The 14,892-nt window shown below is 35.2% G+C and overlaps 1 protein-coding gene and 1 long non-coding RNA gene across 2 annotated transcripts in view; both read right to left on the reverse strand.

Moving 5' to 3' along the window:
• The window catches only part of ulk4 (unc-51 like kinase 4), a 321,586-nt gene that overhangs the window by 183,839 nt on the left and 122,855 nt on the right, over nucleotides 1–14,892 (reverse strand). The window lies entirely within an intron of this gene.
• On the reverse strand, nucleotides 2,025–5,949 carry LOC309484271. Its single transcript, XR_014200806.1, has 3 exons — nucleotides 4,201–5,949; nucleotides 2,543–3,664; nucleotides 2,025–2,507 (listed from the first exon to the last, which is right to left on the reverse strand). It is a non-coding gene; the product is annotated as an uncharacterized lncRNA (long non-coding RNA).

Below are 14,892 nucleotides of genomic sequence, written 5' to 3' on the forward strand. Positions count from 1 at the left end.
CAGCAATCGCCTACTTAACTAGCACATTCGACAAAGAGGAGAACTGGGACCTGGATGCAAACCTGACAAATACCTGCTGTATTAAAACCTGCACTGACCAAACAAAGAAAAACACAAGCTAAAATGAGCATTAAAATCATTTAAGACCGCTTGTTTGGATGGTTAAAACTCAATAATGTAAGATTTAATCTTCCCTTTGAAATAGTGACTAAGTGACTCAACTCTTTTGAATTGTAATTGGCACTGAAATTAACACAGAAGTTCTGTGCTCAGGGATACTCTTGGTAAAACTCTTTTGAGAATAGTCGATATAGAAAGTGCACCAAATTAAAAGCTTTAAACCCCTCATAGTCCAGTAAACAGAAACGCGTGACTGCCGAGGAAGATAGGCCGTTAAAATCTATAGCAGTGCAACAGCTAAAATATCCAAAATCCAAAGAGTGAATTCAATATATTGAATAATTTTCTATGAAAACAGTAAAAGGAATCATATCCATTTATATTTCAATATAAGTCCATTTATGTTAGTCAATGTTTTATGTTTTCTCCAGCAAAGTAATTAAAGCATTTTATGACCATTTCCATTTTTTACTTTAAAAAAAAAAGAAAAAGAAAATAATGATTGACTGACTAACGGAATGATTAACTCAGTTAAGAATTCTGCATTAACTCTTCCAAAATGAGTAACATCGATTGTTCACAAATTGCAAGTTTACTGTCAGGTCCAAAAGAATACTATTACAGCAGCCTTGGTTCCGGAAACATAAAAAAAAAGAAAAAAAAAAGGTAAATGACTCATTGACTATGAGTGTAAAATAACATTCAAATATATACAGATAGACAAGTTGTTTGAGAGTGGAGTGAGAATCCACTCTATATAGTTTGCATTGCCCCACCCTTCCTGTTACAATGTAATGGAAAATTTGTATTACTGAACATTGCATCACGGCAACAAACCGGTGTGTGCTGAAATGTGTCACTCAAACTAAGGCAAGACTGAAATTATACATTTTGTTAAAAAAATAAATAAAGTCACTGTTTCCTAACTCTGAGATCCTTTGGAAGGACCTGAATGTTTCTTTGTTCGTGCAATTTATTTTCTTTACAAAGATAAATATAAAGTTCCCACCTCAATAAAAAGCTGTGAGTGAGCGCATACAGGCATGTCTGCCTCATAATACAACATTAAAAAGCTATCTTTGTGATTAAACGTGTCGTCCTTGCCTTGTGGTGGCTTGGAAATCAAAGAGGAATCGGATATGCGTGTTTGAACATAGGTCGGATGTCCAGATATCGGATATGTATCTGATTTAAAACCACCATTTGGAAGTGGCTCAGATCTGATGCGAAAAAATCATATCTCGTGCAGATTTTTGTGTTTACACGTGTGCAACAAATTCCGATCTGTGTCAGATGCGAGTAAAAAATCGGATGTTTTTGTGCCAGTGTAAACGCAGCCATGGAGTGTGTGGGCTACATTCCCAATCCTACCTGGCATTGAGCTCATCTGCAGAGAATGTTTGTTCTTAGATTAGTCTGATTGAGCTTGACGGTTGTGTAGGTGACCAGCATTGATTCTATGTGATGTGTGTTTCAATGTGTTGGAAAGCTACAGCCCAATGAATTGTTCCCTTGAGAGAGAAATATAAAGTCATTGGAGCTTATGGCTGAACTGGATTTCTTCTAACCTATGCAGAGAAGATTTAGGCCAATTCTTTTATATGAGGATGATTGGATCTTAGTTGTTCTCCATCTGAAAAACTACTAGGATGAGCATCTGTATTCAAAGCAATATTTTAAAAACTTTGTCACTATAACCTTAGTGTATTCTAGGTGGTTGTTATGCGGTTGCTAGGGTGTTTGCAAGGTTCTGACTAACTGGAGGCAACCTACAAGTCTCTGATATTCTAGTCCCTCTTGAAATGTAAGTTTATAGGATTTAACCATCCATTTTATTGTAGGCCCCGCCCCCAGGAGAAGAGGAAGAGTTGTTATAGTAGAGCACATTTGAGTCTGCTCAAGCTGTCGCATCCGTCTTTTCAAATGTATTGCAATACAGTACGTAACATAAATACAATAGCATGTCACTCTGTAGACATCTTACAACATTTATCACACAAGCAATGTATAGATTATCATGACAGAATATGCTAATCAATGACTTGAAGATAGTTAACTCCAAATCAGCTACATAAATTCATCAACTAATCATTCAGAAATGTCCTGTTGCATTCTACATGTTGTCACTTCTTCTTGAGTCTCTCCATCATTGTCTGACTTCGGTTTGAACATAAAAGGCTAAAAGTTTTTGAAATTTTCAGTGTGTGTCTGTGTGAGGTAATCGGAGCTGCTAACACACACACAAGCTCTTGAAGCTCCGCCCTCGGAGCCGGGAGCAGCAGCTCATTTGCATTTAAAGGGACCCACACAAAACGACACGTTTTTGCTCACCCTCCAAAAGGGACACTTTTAACAGGCTATAAAAAAAAAAATATATATATATATATCTGTGGGGTATTTTGAGCTAAAACTTCACATACACACTCTGGGGACATAAGATACTTGTAAAAAGGGGCATTATACCACCCCTTTAAGTTTATTTTTGCCAAAGTATGGGCAATATAGTGATTATTGCCTTATCAAGCATATGCGTGCATCATCATCATCTAAATATACAACTTATGAAACTCGGATACAAAAACAATTGCATTATGAGTGACATCAGCAAAAAGAAACCCAAAGAACATCAAAACTAAATAACGCAAATGACTGCTTTGAATGTCATCTGTGCTATTATCTACCAAAGCCTTCTTGTTCTCATTTTCTCTTCAGCCAAGTCTTTCTTCCAGGGTTAAGCAGAACAGAGCTACACTCATAATTGACAGAAGCTGTAAAGCAAAGCTCATCTCTTAGAATCTTGGGAGTAATTTGAAGAGAGAGCATTTTCAGGTATGCAATTCATTTGATTAATCTTTGAGTTCAAAGGAATGATTCTTACACTTTCTCTGTGTTAATAAAATTGGCGGGATAAAAACCACACAGCCTGGGCTTTGCAAACTCTTAGACACCATATGTGCCCAACTTTAACGGAGTCAGAACTTGTACTTTGCCTTTGTAAAAAAAACACACACATCTCAACTCAAACTCAGACAGGTCTCCTAAAAAGTGAAGTGGTGACCCTTCACTGAAACCCCATCTTTAAATGTTACCCAGGCTTATTGGAAAAACATGCCTGTGGTGAAATTTCTACAAAATATTATGTAGCCTCTTGCATGTTAAAATGTAATGCTGCCTTCACGTTCTCTTGCATGGGAATATTCTTCCTTACTAGCTGGGGCAAATTGTTTTATAACACAGATAGTTCCGGTCCTTGATTCTGATTGGTGGAGCCGCGTTCGAAGCCGTTGTAAATAACTCAACAAACAAACACCTGTGACTGCATTACATTAGTATTACTGCGCAACTGCCGTTTGTGATTCTTTGCTGCTGCATTTGGAACTACATTGCTTGGCGGGGGAATACATGTGTTATAAAGTTATATTTTTTGTTGCTGGTGTTTATTTTATGAATAAAATAAATAGTCAAATGTATATTTTTATGGAGTAACCATTTTATAAAAGCAATAAGCCCCTTGAAGCTTTGTTTTACAGTGAATTTAGAACAGCTAAGGCTATGTTCACACTTAGCGTCTTTTTTGACAAGAAAAAGTTGACAACGGCGTTTTTTTAGCAAAAAAAAAACGCTGGCAGCGTTCGGTTACAAATAGCAGCCGAGCGCGTCTTTTGTTGCTATAACAACAGCTGCAACAGTAGCCTAGTGCTGTGTGATGCAAAAAATGTCGAGAAAGAGAAAGTTGGCTCTTGCGTTGGCTTTTGAAGTTGCCGGGGAGGAGAATGTCGGTTCACAAAGACGTTTGTGGGTGCACGACAGACAGTTGTTCTTGTTGTTATGGAAACGACAGGTCTCGCTACTCGCTTGTCATTGGTCAGCTGTCAAAAAGGCGCTTGACGTAGGGCGTTCTTTTCAGAAAAGCTGAACTTTTTTCAACTTAAAAAGACGCTCTGAGCTGCAGAAAAAGACGCCGGTGGTGGCGTCTAAAAAAGCGCTCAGGACTTTTTTGAAAAAACGGTTTACTCCATAGGGTTATAATGTAGAACAGACGCTGGCAGTTTGAAAAAAGACGCTAAGTGTGAACATAGCCTAAGGGGGTTTTAGGCACTTTTTAGGCTTATTGCTTTAATCACTGTGCTTTTCGATGAAGTGAATATAAAAGAAAAAAGAAAATAAAAAACGGCACTTGGTTGGCAAGTTGATTCAAGCAAATATATAAAATAAAATAAAAACTCACTTTTTCCCTCAATTTATATATATATATTTTTGTATTATTATAGTCCAATATATTATTCTTCATTAGCTTATATTTTATTACTACAGTTTAAAAGATGCCAAAAAGTTTGCATTTAAAGAACACTTTGGATATTTTGGTATGTATGTATGTATTGAAGTATGAATTGAAGTATGTTTTAATTGTTTAGTTTGCTTAGTTATTAGTATTACTATGGTGACACTTTATAATAAGGTTTATTTGTTAACATTAGTTAATTACATTAGATAAAATGCAATAACATTTAGCAATACTACACTACAGCATTTATTAGTTAGTCAGCATTAGTTTACGTTAGTTAATGCACTAGTGTTAACTCACATGAAAATGACAATTTTCCCAAACAAAGGGTTAATGTTAGTTAATAAAAATTAAATAAAAATGTATCGCTCACTGTTAGTTCATGTTAACAAATGATACCTTGTTATAAAGTGTTATTATTATTATTATTATTATTATAACTATAATAATACTTTGTTAAATTTATAAATTCTTTTTTAAATTAATTTTTAAGTAAAAATATCCCTTCAATAATTAGTATTTGCCAGTATTCTGAACGAAACCTCTCCATCAAGGTTTTTCTTTGATTAATTCTATATTTTGAATAAAGAACAATCTTTGCCACAAATCTAAAATAAAGCAAGCACTCTGAGAGTCCTCACAAATTTCAACCAACCTCCACTTACTGACAGGAGAGAGGCAATAATGACAACCTTGGTATTTACGAGTGCACCAATGGAGTTGCTGCCAGACTGGATTAGCCTATAATAAATTTCCTCCTCCCAAAAGGCTATCATTTTCCCTCTCTCAGAATGAATTGTTGTCGGATGTCAGGGATACTCAGTGCTCGAAGGTGAGGAGGTACGAGGGAGAAAATGAAAATCTGGAGACATGAGCATGATTTACAAAATCATTTATTCCGAGATGTTAGGATCAAGCAGCCCTTTATTAGACGGACATGGCGAGCCGGCCGCTACATTACCTGAGGAAGAACAGAAATGAGAAAGGGAACGGTGACTTTCACAATAAATTACATTTACTGGTGCCAGGTCTGCTGTGCGCTCATGGGTCTACAGTACGTGCATATGGTTATAATTGGAATCCTACGCAAGATCGTTTCTTGACTGAATGACTGGGAACAACAGGAGTGACAGGGTAACATTTCATTCCCTAGCGGTTCTTTGTTATCCTGACAGTTCAAGCTGTAATGCAGTGATTTGTGAACGTTTTTTATAGACCCACAGAATGGGGTCACATATTTGGTTTTTGTCTGCTCTGAGGCGACATTTTCAACTTATCAGTCAATTCCCAAACCCTTGATTATATGAATTGGGTATGTCAGGGCACAGACAGAATTCATTTGAAAACTGATGAGGGTCTGGCAGCAGCTTTAGGTCTACTTGCTATGCAGAAAATAAACCAGATTTCCAGATTAATGGATTCTAATCTAAAGAGTGGGCAGAACTATAAGGTGGAGGTGCATGAGAACAGCACCATCTAAACCAAGGACACTCAAACTTCCTTTACCAGGAGCCAATGAATAAAATAACCTGGTAAGAGTATCAATATTGTATTGGGGTATTGGGGGGTTGGTTGGTTGTGAACTAACCAACAACCAGAGCCTCACATTTCTATCATCCCATCCATAATTTTTATTGCAAACCTTCTTTAAAAAAATTATTCTGCCAGTATGTTCACTTCATTCAATGAGGGGCCTGGGCCATTCTGCCGAAATCTCTTTTCACAGACTGTGACGACACGTTTCCACAATTATTTACAATGTAAATCTAGCAAAAAAAAATATATTTTCATTTTTTTAAAATTTAAAATATATTTATATATGTATATTAAAATATATGTATATTTATTTTTAACTTTTACCATGGCATTAAATTGCAGAAACCGTTAATGCTGCAGCTTGATTGTTTCTAATAGAACAGATGAGGGAGTGATCAAAGTAATCAATCTCTCTCTTTAATTTTTTTCCCCCTCTTTTGGAAAGTCATAGAAACACTACCGTGGACTTCTTCTTTTGAAATTGGGCCAAATGGGAATGCAAAAATTATATAGGTATTTTTTGTAATTCTCATTTACCACTATATTATATTTACCCAACTTTCATGACTTTCCAGAACCCAGGAAATGTGAAAGAGGTCCATTATCTGTGAAGCCTCAATGAACATTCAAAACATTCTTAGGCCTCGGTTAATGTCAGTGTACATGACTCTATCCTCAGGAAAAATGCGATCCACGGCAAAGAAGCAAGATTGAATCAAGAAAACACTAAAACCTGTCTCGTGTTTGCACCTGAAAGATTCGCAAGAGTTCTGGAACAACGTCTTATGAACAGATGCATCGGAACATGAATGTTTTGGTAATGGTTTGATGCATCAGGACCTTTGATGCTTTGTCATAGATGAAGCAACCATGAATTCTGCTGCGTAGCAGAGAATGTTAAACTATCCATCCATGAACCTAAGCTGATACACAGTAGGGGTAATGCAGCAAGGCAATATTCAAAAGCATAAAAGCAATGCTGAATCTAAAACACGCAGTCGATGTTCAAAAGCCTAAAAATGTCACTGAGCTGAAGCAGTTCTGTGCAGAGATATGGGACAAAATTCTTCCACAGTGGTGAGAAAGTCTGAATGCAGGATGTGTTTATTTGCAGTTATTTCTGTTAATGAGGCTGTAAGCAGTTATAGACTCTAAGGGGAAAATCAATCAATCTATTCACAGAAAGGGCACTGTTCACATTTATGAATTCTTACGTTTTGGTTGCAGATCGAACAAGATTCAGTGCATAAATATGTAAAGTCATATTCTCAAGTATTTTCAATTTTAAACACTTTTTAAAGCACTATGTGCAAATATCTCTTAAACTATATTCAAGAAAACAAATTTGCAATAATAAATCAAGGATGGTGCTCTAATTGGATTCAGAGATCAGAGTACAACAAGATTATGGGATAAAAGCAAATTAATCTATTTGTTTTGTGTAAAAAAAAAAAACGTTGTCACTATGCACCAATCAGTGATCACTGTATTTGTTTTTCCTGATGCTTTGCATCATTTTAAATAAATACATTTTAACACATATTATAATAAAAGGAGCATTGCATTTCAGATTCTGTAGCTTACTTGAAGTGCAGACATGAAAGCGTGAAAGTGTATAAAAAAAAAAAAAACATATAAAATTGAATATGAGTTAGCACTTAGTCACTTAGGATAAATCTGGCCCAGACAAAGAGTATAGAAGCCCAAGAGGCGAAACTCAATAGAACGCTCCATAGCAACAGTTGCCCCCATGACGTGACGGCGCGGCCGCCATTATGGACTGAAAACTGAAGGAAAACGCCGAAAAATAATGGGAGTCAATGGCACCGAACCAACTTAACATAACAAAAACTTAACATAACTTAATTTTTTCTGGCCGTCATATCTAAATATGAAAACAATTTAAAATACATTAATGAGGATGACCGACGTTAAATGACAGAAAATGTTACGTTTATGTGTTGGTTATGCATGGCCTAATTACCCTTAGGAAAATAGTATTTTGGGACAAAATATTACTATAGAAGGACTATAGGACTACTATAGAAATACTATAGCGGCTCGTATTCCTATAAGATTACTATAATATTTTGTCCCAAAATACTATAAGATTCCTATAGTACTTTTTCGTAAGGGTATGTCCCCCACCGAATCGGCTTCATTAGCCTACCACTTACGGTTTGCAAAGATACAATTATAAAATTACTGCAAACCTTTAATCTATCAATATTTATGTTCTATTATGCATTTTCCTTGTTATATGAATAACAGAAATTCATGAAATAATATATATGCAGACACACAGTAATAAGATATTTATTCAAATGTTGATTTTGAAATTAGTGAACATCACCATATATATGATTTGGAAAAATAAATAAATAAATAAACAAACAAATAAATAAATAAATAAAATTATAAATGAACATTTCTAAAGACAGTTAATCTTTTACATAGAATATCACAAAAATATTAACAACTTGTTTTTTCAACATCTTCAGTGAAAGTGCACACAGTGAACGTTTCAATGGCAAGAACAAAAACAATCTATGAATGTCCTATTACAGGCGGAAAGGTACAAAAAAGATGTGCAATCTAGCAAGTGCACACATGAACTATAAACAGTACTAAAATGGAAGTGGTGCCATAGGATCTCAGTAATTAATCAGACACCACCATCTATTGTGTGTGCATTTGTGTATGAGACGTTTTTTTTTATTTTTTTATTTTTGTGAGAGAAGAGGCATTGATTTTGCCATTGACTGGCGCTAACGATTTCAGCAGCTTTCAGTCCATAATGGCGGACGCGCCTCCGCAGCGCCATCTACAGACTGTTACACAACTGAGTTTCGCCTCTTGGGCTTCTATACTCTTTGGCCCAGATGTGCAGATCTGTAAGAACTCCATTATCAACACCTTACAATGACAATTTCAGGATGGCTCCCCATACTTTCAGTTAAGTCTGTCTATATAAATTTGTCTTGGGACATTTAGAATTTTCACCATTCCAAACTGAATTGAATTAAATTGAATTATTTATACATTAATTCATATATATATATATATATATATATATATATATATATATATATATATATATATATATATATATATATATATATATATATATATATATCAAATTAATTAATGTATAAATAATTCAATTTATACATTAATTCATATATATATATATATATATATATCAAATTAATTAATGTATAAATAATTCAATTTAATTCAATTCAGTTTGGAATGGTGAAAAAAATAATTATATATATATATATTTAAATTATTATTATTTATTTTTTGTATAATGCAGTATTTGAGAAACCACCATTATTAATATAAACTTTTATCCGTTTAAGTCATGACATGAGACAGCGTTCAGAAACCTATGGCACTCACTCTTTACAACAAATGATCGATAAAAAATTAGACATCACTAGAGACTGACATCACTGAGTTTCCTGCAGAAAAACCATCCAATTACAATTCCTTTGTTGTACAGCCTATTAAAGGTAATGAAAAGTTTAGAAAAATAATATAGTGCGTGTTCAGTGCTGTTCGCGATTGTCACAACAGCAATTAACGACAAACCACTTAGTACCTTGAGACCCTGCACTCAGATTCAATCAACATATCCTTTCATTGAAACTGCTCTGCTGTGCCAAGAGACACTTCGAAACATTTCACCGGCTACTTTTAGCCACAGAGACTTTTTACTCCCTATAAATGTGTTGTATTTATGTCCGTATGATAATCCCTACAGTTTTCAGTGAGAGGGACCATTTAAGGTTTTCAATAAAGAAACATGGATGAATGAAAAAGTAAAGAGCGGCATGTGCTTGATACTAAAAAAGAAATATTAATATATAGAAATAAGCCGTGAAAGAGAACTGAATCCACTATTGACAGGATGCTTTCTGTGCACGCACATTTCGAGCGCAACACGTACAAGCATAGTGTCTCCGGTTGTGCGCCTAAACGGAATATGCCAAAACACCCACCTTGGTGAGTATTCACATAAATACAGTCGACGTAAGCACTGTGTGTTGTTCCTAACTCACTCATGCACTCACACACACACACACACACGCACAAATAACTCTGAAGAGGATTTATGTCCCTCAGGCAATAACTCAACATCACAGTGAAAGCCCTGCACAATTAACCCTCTGGGGTCTGAGGGGTTTTTGGGGTCCTTGAGATGTTCTGACATGCCCTGACATTTGTGCTTTTTTCAGTTGCTTATAAACATATTAATGGCAAAGGTATAATTACACTCTATTTAGCACAAACAGGGCTACCATAATATGTGAGCAACATGCATGTACATGTTTGTATTTTTGAGAGAATAATGTTTATGAATGGTTATTGAAAAAACTAAAAACTAAAGTTTCTGAAATAAGGCCACAAAACACATACTAAATATGTGACAATAAGACTTTTGACTAATGGATGTCGTTGCCTAGAGTTTTTTCTTCAAAATGATGTGAAAATCATCCTGCCCTTATCATTCACATAACACAATACATTGATTTAAATCTTGTAAAACACTTTTTGTTTGTAAAGGCAATATGCGCAAGGGGCGTCAACCATTCAACAGCATCATGCATATGTAGTGATTCACACCTGAGGAGACAATGGGGCCCGCATACTTAATGAGCCATTCATTCAGGTGTGTCACCTATAGCCACAAGAAAGAATGCACGAGCAATATATATATATATATATATATATATATATATATATATATATATATATATATATATATATATATATATTCTACCAAATTGGTTCACAGTTGGAAGCATGTCAATTTATTTTATTTTTTCACAAATTTTGCTTGCAAATTGTATAATATCCAAGGAAAACATGTCTAGTAATTGTGCAGTTAATTCTCATACTGCATTTTCAGTTTTGGAATATGTATCCTCTCCCCAAATTTGTCAATAATAAAACACAATAAAAATTATTTAAAGAAAAGGCTTATATTTACCTTTTAAAATTTGTTTACATCTACCTTGTAAATATTTTTTTTTTATTAAAAAGGTTACAATTACAACAACAATTGAAGTGTAATCTTTCTTTGTAAAAACTAAAGTATACATTTTATCATACATATTTCAAAGTTAAGGATTCATTACTTCGAATATAGCCTACATTGACAAAACATACTATATTTAACATATTAGCAAAAATTGGCAAACAAAAGCTTATTTGAGGTGGCAGATATTTTACAGCAAAAATGTGTAATCTATCCAAAACTAATCAACGAAATGTTGTCTTTCATTTGTCTGTAACATAGGTCTTTCGTTTTTATTATAAGGAATATAAATGTTAATTTGCAGTTTAATACGTTGCTTGTACAAATACATTTTATTTCAACATATTTCAGTCGTTTTTTACTCAGTATAGCAAAATAGTTTGCTAAAAGCAGATAATTTATTCACACACAGAAACGCAATTCAAATTTAAACTGTCTTGTCTTGGTGGTGGTGGTGGCGCAATGGATAAGACACATGCCTTTGGTGTGAGAGACCCGGGTTCGAATCCACTGTGAGACACCAATGTGTCCCTGAGCAAGACACTTAACCCCTAGTTGCTCCAGAGGCGTGCGACCTCTGACATAATTAGCAATTGTAAGTCGCTTTGGATAAAAAGCGTCAGCTAAATTAATAAATGAAAATGTAAATGTAAATGTCTTTTTGCGAGTTGTGGTAAACAGCGCATCTCTGCCGTTCATTCATTCACACAGAAACGCGATTTACTTGAGAATGAAAAAAAACTTACTACAGTATTCCATCCGTTGCTCCTCGAAATACCAGCACTTCTGAGGTACATTTTCCATTATTATTATTCCTCTAAGCGCTGCGAGACAGTGTAGACAAGTACACTTATCTGAATAAACTTGATGTGTTTTCTCGAGCTGATATGTGGGCGTTCACAGTTTGTATGGGATCGTCTCAGTCATTTGCGTTTGAATAGCGCGCGCTCTCCGTGGGCGGGGCCGATTAAAACGTAATGAGCTGAGATGAGCTCGGCTGGAATCGCTCTCTTTTAATACAGATTTCACAAGATGAGAATATTTGTTTTTTATATAAATTACTTCATTTAAAAGAAGAGAATTCAAGCTTCATGCCTGTGTGTCTGTATGCCTGTTTGACTGAGTATTCGCTGAGTTATTGTTCATTTTTGGACGCGTTTCAGAATGGACTTCACTGGCAGAGAGAAGGCAGAACTCGCTTTGTGTTTATTTTTCTTTATTTGGCAAAAAGCACAACACTTTGTTTTTATTGTGAGTATACACAAAAATAATACACATTTAACAGAATCGATTGATGTATGAAACTCCTATGGAAAATCAAAGTCAACAGAGTATTTATGAGTTTCTTTTACACTGATAAAAAAAAAGCGAGCTGGTATCGCCGGCGATACAGCCGACCTCAGGGGGTTAATTCCATATTTGCAACTTGTTTATTGTTTGTTGCATATTTGCTTTTTTCAGTTGTCTACGGACCTAATAAAGTTACTATTACTGAAATGTTATAAAAACAACAACAACAAAAATAACTTATTTTTGTTTTGTTGAGCCAGCAGAATCTGCCTCGCACTTAACAAGCAAATTAGTGGAAATGCCATTAGTAGTTTATGGTAAGACAACTAAAAGTTACCACTAAAACAATCTGATAGGGAGTAAAAAACAAACAAAAAAAAACAATAGACTTAAAATGCGGTAGAGCCCGACCGATATATCGGCGGGCCGATATTAGGCATTTTTCAAACTATCGGTATCGGCATTTATAATGGCCGATAAATGAATATTTAAAAAATAAAATAAAAGCGGACGAAACACCCTTCAACCATGTTATGAGTGTTGGCGCTGCATAGTTTCTCCACCAGAGGGCACTCTACAAGGAAGATCGCTCGGGCTAGAGGAGTGGTTACGAACAGAGTCCAGAGTTCACCTGAGTCGGGAGACGGCAGCGCCGGATGATTCTGTCAGCATTAAAGACTTTTAAAATAATTTAACTCGCGTTCATGTTTGAATGCCTTGTGTTTGTGATGCAAAAGACTATGCGCGCTAACCATTACCATAGTAAACATAGTAAACGCTTGAAGATACGCATAGTGTAAAAACATAGTGAACGCTTGAAGAAATCAGACCAATCATAAAGGCTATCACAGTCATGTTTTTATTTTATTTGTCAGTAGCCTACGTCTCGTCTCTTTATACCGGACTATCATAAAATAAAGCAACTTTTTTTTCGGGAGCTTCCTCTGTTTCTCTGACTGAAAATATCTGTATGGGAGTCGAGAGAGTGCTGCTAAAGCTCCTCAGGTCGTATTTTTGGTGGCATACAAGTTATTTGTAGAAATTATCATTCTTTCTAAATGTGATGTAAATATGTCCTGTAACTACCAGATAAACAGTAACAGACGCGACTGAAGAAGTAAGTGTGTCCTCTTTCTTTTGTGAAATAGACCTAACGGTAATTTATTTCTGAGTGACTAATGTGCAATTTTGACATAAATTAATTCATTATGATCAATGTATCACTTTTTATTGTAAACCTGTGGTAAAACATCGATGCTTGGGTTTTAAATATTCAAGTAAACAACAAAAATGCCAGCAAACGGCCGCTTTTATCATGTTTGTTTTCAACGCTGTTTCCAGTGATTTCTGATTAGTTTTCTGATAAAACTTCCATTTGTTGGTGAAATGATGGGTTAGTGTGATGTTGTTCCAGAGAGGCATGTTACGGGCGTGTTTTAGTGAAGCGCTGTGGAGCTTCTGGCCCGACAGTGGAAACGCAGGCCCGGTGCTATTAGCCCAAGGCTATTAGCCCGGCACGGCCCATTTAAAGCCCTGGCTCGCACTGGCCCAACAGTGGAAACGCGGCTAATGAGCTCGGAAATCACAACAAACTTATTCTGCCTAAATAAAGTAATGATTACTGTATTTATAACTAGCATATCTGTAGTTCCAGTTTCTGCATTGTAAAATGTAAGTTAGGCACGCGAGGAGTGAACATTTAGACATAGAGAAAAAGTATCAAACATAGCCTGTGCATAAAAGTTAGCTTTTCTTTTACACGTGTGTGAAATCCAAGTGTGCGTTACTGACTTCGTTTAGCCGCAGCATTAACGAGTCACATAATGTATTTAGTGCATCACTAAGTAGTAGATTTTAGAAGGCAGGCAGCAAATGATGATTGAAAATGGTTTGTTGTAGCTTGATGGAATAGATGGATAGAATTAAAAGAGTGCAGGTAAAGGGATAAGCAAGTTGACATTGTAATTATAAGGTAGCTTATAACATTGACATTTGGCAGACGCTTTTATCAAAAGCGACTTACATTGCATTTCAAGGTACACACACACACACACACACACACACACACACACACACACACACACACACACACACACACACACATTATTACATAATTGATTTATTACTGTCAATATTAATAATAATAGTTGACTTTTTTTTTGTTCAAAGGACTTTAAGTTTCATATCTTAAGTTTGTATTTTTATACATTATATTTTATCAGAACTTTTATATATTCTGTTCTGTTGTGACAATAAAACAAACAAGTTTATTTTTAAACTGCATTATCATATTATTTTAGTAAGGCTGAGGACTCTTAAATAACGACAAATAACTAATGTTAGGGAAATCTGTTCATGTTTTGTTACGCGTTTCTGTATTTGAAAAAATATATATATATATCGGCCGATATATCGGATTTTTAAATCACCAAATATTTGTATCGGTTTATCCTTTATCGGTCGGGCTCTAAAATGCGGTCACATTTATCATTGCTCAGTGAAATTTTGCAGGTGAAATCTAGTCATTTCAATTGGAATCCACACAAACATGTGTATGTTGGTCGTGCTAATTTACCGCATTGACCAACAGAAATATGCATGGTTTGAAAATGAG

Source organism: Leuciscus leuciscus (genome assembly GCF_965113295.1).
Source record: "Leuciscus leuciscus genome assembly, chromosome: 20".
NCBI classification, from domain to species: domain Eukaryota; kingdom Metazoa; phylum Chordata; class Actinopteri; order Cypriniformes; family Leuciscidae; genus Leuciscus; species Leuciscus leuciscus.